General features: G+C 47.6%; 1 pseudogene; it reads right to left on the minus strand.

The window, feature by feature from the left end:
• The window catches only part of LOC122688978, a 735,084-nt pseudogene that overhangs the window by 88,911 nt on the left and 633,678 nt on the right, over positions 1-12,495 (minus strand).

The raw sequence follows: 12,495 nt of genomic DNA on the forward strand, positions 1-12,495 counted from the left end.
TTGTATTGACCACATGCCCTGCTCTGTAGGTTCAGCCTCCTGGGTGGCGGCAGCCCTCGTCTTGGCCCCTGGCTCCTGGCCACTCAGTGCAACACCACGACCTCTGCTGCAGTCTCTGAGCAGTGGGGACAGGGGGAAGGGGGTGTCATCTGTCTCCTCCATCACCAGCCCTGGCGAGCCCGGCCTGTGTTGCACAATGACTTTGCTCTCCTTGGTGGCAGGGCAGTAGGTGATCACCTCTTCCTGTGGTTCCTAGAGGGTCGTGCTGGTAGTGATTTGGGTTCTGCAGCAGATCAGGGGTGCTTTCTGGGATGGAGGGCACCTGTGATGAAGGAATCCAGTCCCATTTGCTCCCTTGGAGGTGGGGGGGGCACCAGCTCTTTATGGGATGTGGGGGGCGTGGGCTGTTGCCGCAGGCTCAGAAGTTCAGAGACATCTGGGGAATCCTGGTCTTCAGGGGCCTGCCTCCCGGTCTCCCTGGCCCTTGTGTCAGGGATGCAGGTTTTCCGAAGAGGACCTCAAATGCCAGTGGGTCAGGCCTGCCTTGGTGGAACGTTCAGTGTCTCTTAGGTTCAGCCACTCCTGTTGAATCCTGGGCCGATGTTTGTCCTGAAGCTTTGTCAGCTACTGGTAAGACCCTGGCATCCCCCTCACCCCTGCCTTGGTATTCACTGCCCTAATCCTAGGCTGGTCATCCCCCAACAGACAGCAAAGGAAAGAAGTCACTTCCCTCTATTCCTCCCATGATCCACATGCCTGGATCTTCTCACCTGCCAGGGAATTCCTCTCCCTCTGCCAGCTCAGCAAAAGTTATAGCAGCTGGGTTGTGACCTTGAGCCCAGGACTGAGTGCACACCGACTACCCCGAGGATGGCTCCTCATAACCTGTGGGGCAGGGGATGTCAACCCCATACCAAGGCCCTGTCTTGCCACCTCTCCTCGGACCACTCCAAGGCCAGCCTTCTCAGGATGGGTCCTTCATGAAGCTATTCCCGGGGGTGGGGTGGGGGGGAGTTGGTGCTGGAGGCTGGCTGGGGACTCACCACCAAGGGGACAGGGAGCAGGCAGGGTTGGGCAGGGCATCCCTGCACCTGCGATGTTGACCTGACAGTTCTTGCCAGCCTGTCAGGAGGTGCAGAGCACAGACAGGCATTGGAGGTGTCCACAGTGGGCCCCAGTGGTCGGGCCCTCACAGTGCCTGAGGCCTCATGATTGCTGTTGACCAAGAAGGAGAACTGACACCAGGAATTGGTGCCTGAGCAGTGGCTGTGTGTACACACAGGATGCCAAGTGCCTTTGCCTGGGTGGCACCACGCTCTGCCCTGCACTCAGCCTGGTGGGAGGGGCTCTTGGCGTCTTTTCCATCAGACAACTGCTGGGTTGGGCAGGAGAACTGCTTCCACTGTGCTGGCCACCTGGCCATCAGCTAGACCCAGCTAGACATCAGCTGTATAAGCACAGCCTGATGGGAGAGGGCAGGTCTGGGTGCCAGACCTCACAAGGCAAAGTACATTCAAGTCCAAGGATACCTGTCCTGCAAGAGCCTCCTCCACCGTGCAGGGCGTCAGGTCTCCACTCACCCCTGTATCACTCAGGGCTGGGATGTTGGGAGCCTGGACCACATCTTCCAGGCAGACCTGTAAAGCACAGAGCCTGAAACAAGGCAGAAGTTGGGGAGCATGAAGAGTGGGGAACCAAACACTGACTCACATCAAGGGACCGTGGAGGGTTTTTTAGATGGGGGTGTCGTCTGGACTGGGACTTGTAGTGAAGAGGGTCTCCTTGGATGGGAAATGAGAGAAGGGCCCCCATAGGGGTCAGATCCAAGGAGGGAACTGAGTCCAGGTGTGTAGCTGGAGCAAGGTCATGGGAAAGGGGCTGGGATACTAGCCTGGGTCCAACTCAGGGGCGACTCTAAGGCATCTGGCCTGTGTCCTGCGTACAGTTGATTAATGCCCTCACTTGCAGTTTTAAAGGCAAGCCATTGCCTCTCTGCCCAAGAAGAATTCATTGATTCAGTCATTTGGTTAGACAGTGATTTGACAAAGCTTTGTGTGCTCCCATACACAGGGTCAGACAGCAGATAGACAAGAGGGGTGCACAGGTGAGTCAGGCGACCAGCATGGCTCTTTCCAGGACGAGCAGCTCTGGCAGCTGGTGCCTGTCCTCGCTGAACTGGGCATGGGCACTGTCTTCTGCAGGCTGACTTCTCCTGGCTTGTGTGGAGGTTTCCAATTCTTGTTCCTGACTTCAGAAAGAGGTTTAAAGAGATACTAGGTCTTTATGTCCTGAGAGTTATTGCCTGAATACTGGATGAGATGGTTAGATAGCATCACGAACTCAATGGACGTGAATTTGAGCAAACTCTGGGAGATGGTGAAGGACAGGGAATCTTGGCATGCTGCAGTCCATGGCGCCACAAAAAGTCAGACACGACTTAGCAACTGAACACACACAGAGGTGAGGGCATTGGTCCCAGATTCTCCTGGCCCCCAGCGGAAGGTTGATTTGCCCCTATGGCGCCCAGTGTCCCCTAGGCTGAGCAGAGTGACTGCTGCTAATGCATTGTGCAGAGAAGGAAGACGTGGTGCAGGTTTGCCCAGACCAACTCCCCAGTGGCCTGAGCTGTGGCAGCTTCAAGTGCCAGTAAGAGTTTACCATTATGGGTCCCTCACTTACTGCCTTTGAAGGAGTAGTGCAGGCAGTGAAGACAAGATGATATGGGGAGGGTGGCCTTGGCCTGTTGTATTGCCCACCTAGTGTTCCCAAATGACACTTGGAGGAGGCTTTAGGAAAGGGGCCAGCTTTGTGTCTCAAATGAAACTAGAGTTTGACAGTAATGCGCTGCTTGCTTGTTGTGCCATCTGCTGGCCGGCTCTTCCAACTTCACTTTTTTTTTTTTTAAATTGAAGTATACATAGGGCTTCCCTTATAGCTCAGTTGGTAAAGATTCTACCTGCAACACAGGAGACCCCAGTTTGATTCCTGGGTTGGAAAGATCCCCTGGAGAAGGGAAAGGCTACCCACTCCAGTATTCTGGCCTGGAGAATTTCTTGAACTGTATGCTGTATAGTTCATGGGATCGCAAAGAGTCGGACACGACTGAGTGACTTTCACTCACTTTCACATAGTTGATTAACAATGTTGTGTCCGTTTCTGGTGTACAGCAAGGTGATTTATATATATATATAAATGCATATATATATATATATATAAATTATATATATAAATATAAATGTTATATATATACATATATATAACACTTCCAGATTCTTTTCCATTATAGGTTATTACAGATATTGAGTATAGTTCCCTGTTCTATACAGTAGGACCTTATTTATATATTTTATACATTGTTGTTCTGTCTCTCAGTTGTGTCTGACTTTGTGACCGCATGGACTGCAGCACACCAGGCTTCCTTGTCTTTCACTCTCTCCCAGAGTTTGCTCAAACTCATGTCCACTGAGTCGGTGATGCCATCCAATCATCTCACCCTCTAGCACCCTCTTCTCCTTCTGTCTTCAGTCTTTGCCAGCATCAGGGTCTTTTCCAGTAAGTTGGCTCTTCACATCTGGTGGCCAAAATATTGGAGCTTCAGCTTTAGCATCAGTCCTTCCAGTGGATGTTCAGGGTTGATTTCTTTAGAATTGACTGACTTGGTCTCCTTGCTGTCCAAGGGACTCTCAAGATTCTTCTCCAGCACCACAGTACTACTATCTTATACATAGTAGTGTGTATCTGTTAATTCCAAACTCCTAATTAATCCCTTCTCCTGTTTTTCTGCTTTGGTAGCCAAAAGTTAATTCTCTGAGTTTGTTTCTGCTTTTCAAATAATTTAATTTGTATCATCTTTTTAGATTCCACTATAAGCGATATCATAGAATATTTGTCCTTCTCTTTCTGACACACTCCACTTAGTATGATAATCTCTAGGTCCACCCATGTTTCTGCAAAAGGTATTACTCCATTATTTTTCATGGCTGAGTACTAATCCTGTGTGTGTGTGTGTGTGTGTGTGTGTGTACCACATCTTCTTTATCCATTTATCTGTTGATGGACATTTACATTGCTTCCATATCTTGGCTATTGTAAATAGTGCTGCAATGAATATTGAGATGCATGTATCTTTTCAAACTAGAGTTTTTGTCCTTTCCAGGTATATATTCAGGAGTGGGATTGCTGGATCATATGGCAGTTCTGTTTGTAGTTGTTTAAGGAACCTCCATACTGTTCTTCATATTGAGTGTACCAATTTACTTTTCCACCAACAGTGTACAAGGGTTCTCTTTTCTATGCACCCTCTCTAGCATTTAGTCTTTGTAGGTTTTTTTTTTTTTAATACTTTAATTTTGTTTTTATTTTATTTATTTTTTTCATTTATTTTTATTAGTTGGAGGCTAATTTACAATATTGTAGTTGTTTTTGTCATACATTGACATGAATCAGCCATGGATTTACATGTATTCCCCATCCCGATCCCCCCTCCCACCTCCCTCTCCACCCGATTCCTCTGGGTCTTCTGAGTGCACCAGGCCCGAGCACTTGTCTCATGCATCCAGCCTGGGCTGATGATCTGTTTCACCCTAGATAATATACATGTTTTGATGCTGTTCTCTCGAAACATCCCACCCTCGCCTTCTCCCACTGAGTCCAAAAGTCTGTTCTGTACATCTGTGTCTCTTTTTCTGTTTTGCATATAGGGTTATCCTTACCATCTTTCTAAATTCCATATATGTGCATTAGTATACTGTATTGATCTTTATCTTCCTGGCTTACTTCACTCTGTATAATGGGCTCCAGTTTCATCCATCTCATTAGAACTGACTCAAATGAATTTTTTTAATGGCTGAGTAATATTCCATTGTGTATATGTACCACAGCTTCCTTATCCATTCGTCTGTTGATGGGCATCTAGGTTGCTTCCATGTCCTGGCTATTGTAAATAGTGCTGCAATGAACATTGGGATGCATGTATCTTTTCAAACTAGAGTTTTTGTCCTTTCCAGGTATATATTCAGGAGTGGGATTGCTGGATCATATGGCAGTTCTGTTTGTAGTTGTTTAAGGAACCTCCATACTGTTCTTCATATTGAGTGTACCAATTTACTTTTCCACCAACAGTGTACAAGGGTTCTCTTTTCTATGCACCCTCTCTAGCATTTAGTCTTTGTAGGTTTTTTGATGATGGCCATTCTTTCCAGTGTAAGATGATACTTCATTGGTGTTTTGATTTGCATTTGTCTGATAATTAAGAATGTTGAGCATCTTTTCATGTGCCCTTTGGCCATCTGTGTCTTTGGATAAATGTCTACTCAGGTGTTCTGACCATTTTTTTGATTGGATTGTCTTTTTATTTTTTTGCAGCTTCAGTTTTAATTAAAAGTGGTTGGTAATAAGAGCTTCCATGGAAGAAAGCTCCAGGCAGTGCTTGGAGGGTATGAATATAAAAATGAGGTGCTAAACCTAATATGTCAATACATTCTAAATTATTTCTTTCCCTTTTCCTCTTCTGACCATTTCTGCCTTCTTAATCTTTCTAACTTTCCCAAGGCATGGAGATGTCAGATATATAGCAATGGATATTAAAATGGATTCTTAACTCTCATTACCACAAAAATACAGCAACTGAATTTGCATGTTCCATGCCTTGAGCCTATAGCAGGAGCCCAGGCATTGGCACAGAAGCCCATCGTTTGTATCCCACGGGTCCGTGAGGGTAGATGGCTCCTTTTTTTTTTTTTTTTCCATTTAGTTTTATTAGTTGGAGGCTAATTACTTTACAATATTGTAGTGTTTTTTGCCATACTTTGACATGAATCAGCCATGGATTTACATGTATTCCCCATCCCGATCCCCCCTTCCACCTCCCTCTCTACTCGACCCCTCTGAGTCTTCCCAGTGCACCAGCCCCGAGTACTTGTCTCATGCATCCAACCTGGGCTGGTGATCTGTTTCACCCTTGATAATATACATGTTTCGATGCTGTTCTCTTGAAACATCCCACCCTCACCTTCTCCCACTGAGTCCAAAAGTCTGTTCTGTACATCTGTGTCTCTTTTTCTGTTTTGCATATAGGGTTATCCTTACCATCTTTCTAAATTCCATATATGTGCATTAGTATACTGTATTGATCTTTATCTTCCTGGCTTACTTCACTCTGTATAATGGGCTCCAGTTTCATCCATCTCATTAGAACTGATTCAAATGAATTCTTTTTAATGGCTGAGTAATATTCCATTGTGTATATGTACCACAGCTTCCTTATCCATTCATCTGCTGATGGGCATCTAGGTTGCTTCCATGTCCTGGCTATTATAAACAGTGCTTCAATGAACATTGGGGTGCACGTGTCTCTTTCAGATCTGGTTTCCTCAGTGTGTATGCCCAAAAGTGGGATTGCTGGGTCCTATGGCAGTTCTATTTCCAGTTTTTTTAAGAAATCTCCACACTGTTCTCCATAGCGGCTGTACTAGTTTGCATTCCCACCAACAGTGTAAGAGGGTTCCCTTTTCTCCACACCCTCTCCAGCATTTATTGCTTGTAGACTTTTGGATAGCAGCAATCCTGACTGGTGTGTAATGGTACCTCGTTGTGGTTTTGATTTGCATTTCTCTGCTAATGAGTGATGTTGAGCATCTTTTCATGTGTTTGTCAGTAGATGGCTCCTTTATTGAGTGGATGTGTGCCCATGTAGCTCATAAGCTGGGCCAATGCACGGGGCACACAGAGGGGCTGCCTATTTGTGCTCGTGATGCAAATGACATGATCCAGAGCCTGAGCTTTGGGATTCAGGGACCTGGGTTTGGATGTCAGCTCTTCTCTTGTTATGTAGCCTTGGCACTTACTATCTTTGGATGTCTCTCTTCTCTGTTGAAAACCAGGTAGCACAAGATGGCACTCATGTCACAGGGCTTTTCCAGGGCACAGCCTTGGACGTCATGTTGTCTCCCACTGGGGCTCAGGGTCTGTCTTTGCTTCTACTTCTGCAGTTGGGAGGTTATTCCACCAACACTGCCCATGAAGATTTTTCTTGATTCCCAGGCTTTGTAAATTTCAGAATTCTCTAACAGTGTTCAAGGGACTATAATGTGATCTCTGTAAAATTCCCTCATGCTATTTGGAAGTTCTTAGTTGTGCATGTAGAAAATGAGATGATTGGTCCAGAACAGTGATTCTCCAACCTTTGTGCCCATGGGATATCTGAATGGCAAGTGGGGTGGTGTTCAGCCTCACAAACAGATCAGAGGCAGGCTGCTCAGCTGAAGCGAAGCCTGCTCCCCATCCCCCTTCTTCCTAATCTGTTCCTGGCCCTCTCCTCATAGAGGTCCCCCAAACTGTGCCACAGAACACAGTTTGAAAACCAGTGACCTAGATCTCAGATTTCAGTGTGCATTCAGCTCCCTCAGGGATCTTGTCAAATGTGGTTTCTGATTCAGATGTTCTGAGGTGGATGTGAGATTCTGTGCTTCTGAACAGATCCCAGTTGATGCCTAAGTATCCGGTCCATGGATAGCATTTTGAAAAGCAAAGGTCTGATCGCAGACTGTCTTTGACGTTTCACATCCTTTGGTTCAGACTTCTTACTGTTACTCTGATTGTGTCATAAAATTGTTGAATGAATGTTTCTATTAAGGGCAACGTCCTCAACTATACAGATCTGGAAACTGACCTGGGATATGAAGAAGACAGAAAGTATTTGTTTCTCAACTGTGAGTGTCTGAAACATCTGTAAAATATTTTCTGAAGAATACAATTTTTGTTAAGAAGCTGTTGCACTTTGTTAAGAAGAGTTGCACTTTGGTTTGGTTGTAGTCTGGATCATACAGAAAGTGTTAGTCAATGAGCCGTGTCCAATTCTGTGCTACCCCATTGAGTGTAATCTGCCAGGCTTCTCTGTCCATGGAATTTCCCAGGCAAGAATACTGGAGTGGGTAGCCATTCCTTTCTCCAGGGGAATCTTCCCAACCCAGGGATAGAACCTGGGTCTTTTGCATTGCAGGCAGGTTTTTACCATCTGTGCCTCAAGGTAAGCTAATGGACAATTTCTAAGGGAATTTCTGATGGGAACAAGTGACCTGCTTTCAGACTCTGGCTGAGGCCTGTCTCCACACTCTAGGTCTAAGTGAAGGTTCAGAATTGTGGACAGCTGTTGGTGTGTCTGGCATCCATGTGCTTTTTTGACAATCTTAATGACATGGCATCTAGAAAGATAACCTTCATGTAAGTGGCCTCCACTCTTTCTGTCCATTGCTGAGTTGAGTGCTCCAGGTTCAGTGTTGTAGAGTGTTCTGTCTTCTGCACTCTATTGGGACTCCTCTGGTGTGCGTGCAGAAGACCAGCGGTTTTGACAGACCATAGGGCTTTGCTTGTCAGTCTTTGTCGGTATCAATTCAGTAGCATCATGGCTAAGGTGGGGAACCCACTTTAGCAAGGAGACAAAAGCCCAGTTGCTAGAGTAGCCAGTGTGTTGAAATGGCACGTATCCTTTGTGGAATATGGCAGGAGGACAGTGTGCTCTGTGACATTGCCCGAGCCCTTCATTAAGAAGGATGACCACTTTCCCATGGGGATGAAGGTGGCAAGTGCACCATCTGAGGAAGCGAGGTGAGATTGAACATGAGGGAGGCTGGATCCAAACACAGAGGTGTTCCTTCCATGAGGAGAACAGTCTGGTAGATGTCTGTTCCAAGGACTTGTCAATGGGCTTCTTTAGTATCAGGCACATGGGAAGCACAGATGGAGTATGCCCAACTGCCCCCTCCTCCAGACACTGACAATCTGGCGACTGGACCATCAATAGCTCTGTCAATGGCCACCAGTCACCTTTCTTCCTTCTGTGATCCCCTCTCTCTCTGGTGTGTGAGCACCTCCTTGGTGCCCAGCATTGGGACTACAAAGGTGGAGAAGATGGGGAACTTGTTGACAAGACCCAGACAGGCAGACAGCACAAGGGGCCTTAAGAAAGGCGCAGCTCCTAGAATCTGGAATCTCTGAGGAGGGATGATAGGGATGTTGGCGCAGAGGCCATGGAGCTCAGTGTGTCTGGGATACCGATCCAGAGTGCATTGCCTTCCCGTCACCTCCCCAGAGCGTTTGGGTCACTGCAGGTACATGTGGATGGCCTGTGCCTGAGCCTTCCTTGCACACCTTCGACAAAGCATGAGAGTCTCTTTTCCCAGCCACCCCTCTCCCACTCTATCCCCCTGGCATAAAATCAGCAGTTAGGAGTAGAGGAGTCTCAGATAGAATCCTTAAGAAGTGTCTGGAGGAATATCCTGCTCATCCAGTGCTTCCTGAGCTCTCTTAAACCCAGGGCCTTTGCTGACATGACACAGGCAAATTACTAATCGCTCTCTGGCCCCTGCCACCCAAGCCACCCTGGTAGCTTAAGCACAAATCCTAAAACACAGCTTTACCTGAGGCAACCCCTGACTCCCACAACTTGGTGTTCAAGTGCCTGCAGCTCTCTGGCCTTATCTTGCCCGTCTGTCAAAGGAGGTCAATGAAAACAGTTCTGGGCCCAGGCTCAGCTGTCGTTCTCCATGCTTCTTGGGGCTCTGACCCCCACCACGGGCCTTCCTCCCTTCCTCTCAGCAGCACTTGCCCCTGCTTCCTCGATGGTCACAACCACGCCTCCACTCCCACAGCCTGACTGTCTTGGTGTCCATCCCTCCACACTGCTGCTCACAGCAGATCCCTCTCTCCTCTCTTCCTGTGTCCTCCTGAAGCCTCTGAGGCTGACTTCAAAACTGTTCCTTCCTCCCAACAACTTCCAGAAGCCTCTCTATAGTACTCTTTTTTTTTTTTAAATTTTTTTATTAGTTGGAGGCTAATTACTTCACATTTCAGTGGGTTTATAGTACTCTTTTTGTGAAGGATACTTTGGGTGGTTTCTGTGTGTGTGTGTGTGTGCGTATGTTTGTGTGCAACCTTCCAGAACCCTCTCTATAGTACTCTTTTTGTGCAAGGTTACCTTGGGCAGTTTCTGGTGTGTATGTGTGTGTGTGTGTGTGTGTGTGTGTGCATGCAACCTTCCAGAATCTTCTCTATAGTACTCTTTTTGTGCAAGGTTACCTTGGGCGGTTTCTGTGTGTGTGTGTGTGTGTGTGTGTGTGTGTGTGTGCGCGTGCGCGCGTGCACTCGCACATTCTTGTGGAACCTTCCAGAACTCTCTCTATAGTACTCTTTTGGTGCAAGGTTACCTTGAATAGTTTCTGTTTGTGTGTGTGTGTGCGCGTGAGTGTGCATGCACTGTTATCCCAGCTAGACTGCAAGCCCTCTGAGGATAAAGGCCCCGCCCTGCTTACCTTGGTACTGTCCCCAGAGCTGCCTCTGCCAGAGGAGACACTTACTAGGTGCTAATTGCTAGCTTCGAATCACTTAGCACTCATCAACTCTGTTGTACGACTCTGGACTCAGCAGGTGATGAGATAGGCCCTACCCAGGTGTCAGTGTGTGCAAGGCAGGTAAGCAAGGCAAGTATGTCAGTAATCTCCTTGGACACAGGACCACTCACTGTAGAAACATCTGAAGTGCTAGGATGTCTCTCCCTGCGAGAAGAGGGAGGTGGGCTCTGAGTGGCACACTGCAGAGTGGGTGGGGTGTGGATGGTAGCGAGACAGGAGTCCACCCCCAAGGGGCCAGTCCTGACTCCTGCACTAGTGACCTGCTCCCTGTCTCCATAGAGGGTTAGGCATGGAACACGGGACCTAGAAGGTCCTTTCAAGCTCAGCATACATTGGATGCTATAACTGTACTATCCAGGAATTCAGTGTTGACAGACTCAGATGGTTGTCTTTGACAGCTATCTTTTTGGTTTCTGCATTACTTGATTCTGTGCTGGCCCAGCATGGTTCTTCTCTGGTGCTGATTCAAGAAGCCCGCCTCCCCTGAACTGCTTCCTCCTCCTACCACTCAGTGTCTACCCAATGTCATGCCAGGTTTCTCACCTCAGTGGAGGAAATACAGCTCTGTAGTTTGGGTCCTTGGGTGGTGTTCCAGCTAAGGCTGTCTTTCCATTCCTTAGGTCACATGCTAGTCACTCAATCCCAGGTACTTTTCATTTTTTTTAATTTTTTGAGCCCTCAGTAAATGTAAATGTCTTTTTAATTTTTACTTCTTTCTTTTGGCCCTACTGTGAGGCATGTGGAATCTTAGTTTTCTGGCCAGGGATTGAACCCAGGTCCCCTGCAGTGGAAGTGGGGAGTCTTAACCACTGGACCACCAGGGAAGTCCTACTCCCAGGTACTTCTGGTTATCTGGAATTCTTCCTGATTGCCTTATCCTTGCTTCTGGTTAAGTAACTTCCTCCCTTCTGCCTTGTTATCTGAGTCCCAAGCCTTTTCTCAGTGTTTGGTTTCCCTTCTGTAACTCTTCGGACCAGCCAGAGATGAACAGCAAAGTTAATGACGTTTAAGATTAATCTTCAGAGTCATTCACATTTCCAGGTCTGGCAGCGGCCCTGCCATTATGGTATATGCCAGTCATCTGGTTTGTAAAATCAAGGAAAGGCGATTTAGCCACAGTTGGGCTCAGGGCATCTCTGTGTCCATTCTCCTGTCTCCATCCCTCTTGCTCTTGTATTAGGTGGCTATACAGTGATCATGGGCATATTGGGAATCTGGCTAAGGGGAGATTAAATCAGGAGAAAGTAGTGTGGATTTGGAGAAACATATTTTAGGGGCTCACAACGAATTCTGTACACATTCACGTTATTCCTAGCTGTCCTGCATTGAAATAACTTCCAGGAATACTCGAACTTACTGTGTCTGTGTGAAGTATCAAGACAAAAGGTGTGAGGCTGGAGGGAACATTGTGATGTGGTCACCCAGTGAAGAGGGTGATGCTTTGTCACCCAGCAGGTAAAGGTTCAGTGGGATGATGATGCTCGGGGCCAGCCAGTGCTTGAGGACATGGCACTCTTGACTGTGGTTGGGGGAGTGGACACGGGGGAGCCTTTGCAGAAGGCCATTTGCTGGCATGTGTCAGGACTTCAGGTGTATGCCCTGTGACCCAGGCCTCCTCCTGTATGGTTCTTCAGTGAGTGCGTGTGTGGTCACATCAAGTTCTTTTCCCTTCCATCAGGAGGGAAGAGTCAGTAACTTGTGGGACCCCAGACACTGGGAGGTGAAAACAGAGACATGAAGATGTGCAGATGTGGAGGAGTGTGCCTGAGGTGCTGGGAGTGGAGAAGTCATCCCCCTACTCCCTCCTTGACCCTGCAGAGAGATGTACAGACAGGGCTGACCCTCTGTCTTCATTTTGCCAGCAGTCACATCAGGATTGCACTGGGTGGCTCAACTACCAACCATGTTGGTTCAGGAGGCCGGCAGCCGAGGTCGAGGTGTCAGCTGACGTTGGCTCTCGTGAGGGCTGTGGAGAGAGTCTGTCCCATCTCTCCCCCCTCACTTCTGGGGCATTGCCGGCTATGGTGGTCGTGTCTGGGCTTGCAGATCTCTGCCTTCCTCTTTAACCCAGTTCTTCTGTGTGCTTGTC

This window comes from Cervus elaphus, chromosome X (genome assembly GCF_910594005.1).
Source record: "Cervus elaphus chromosome X, mCerEla1.1, whole genome shotgun sequence".
Taxonomy (NCBI): Eukaryota; Metazoa; Chordata; class Mammalia; order Artiodactyla; family Cervidae; genus Cervus; species Cervus elaphus.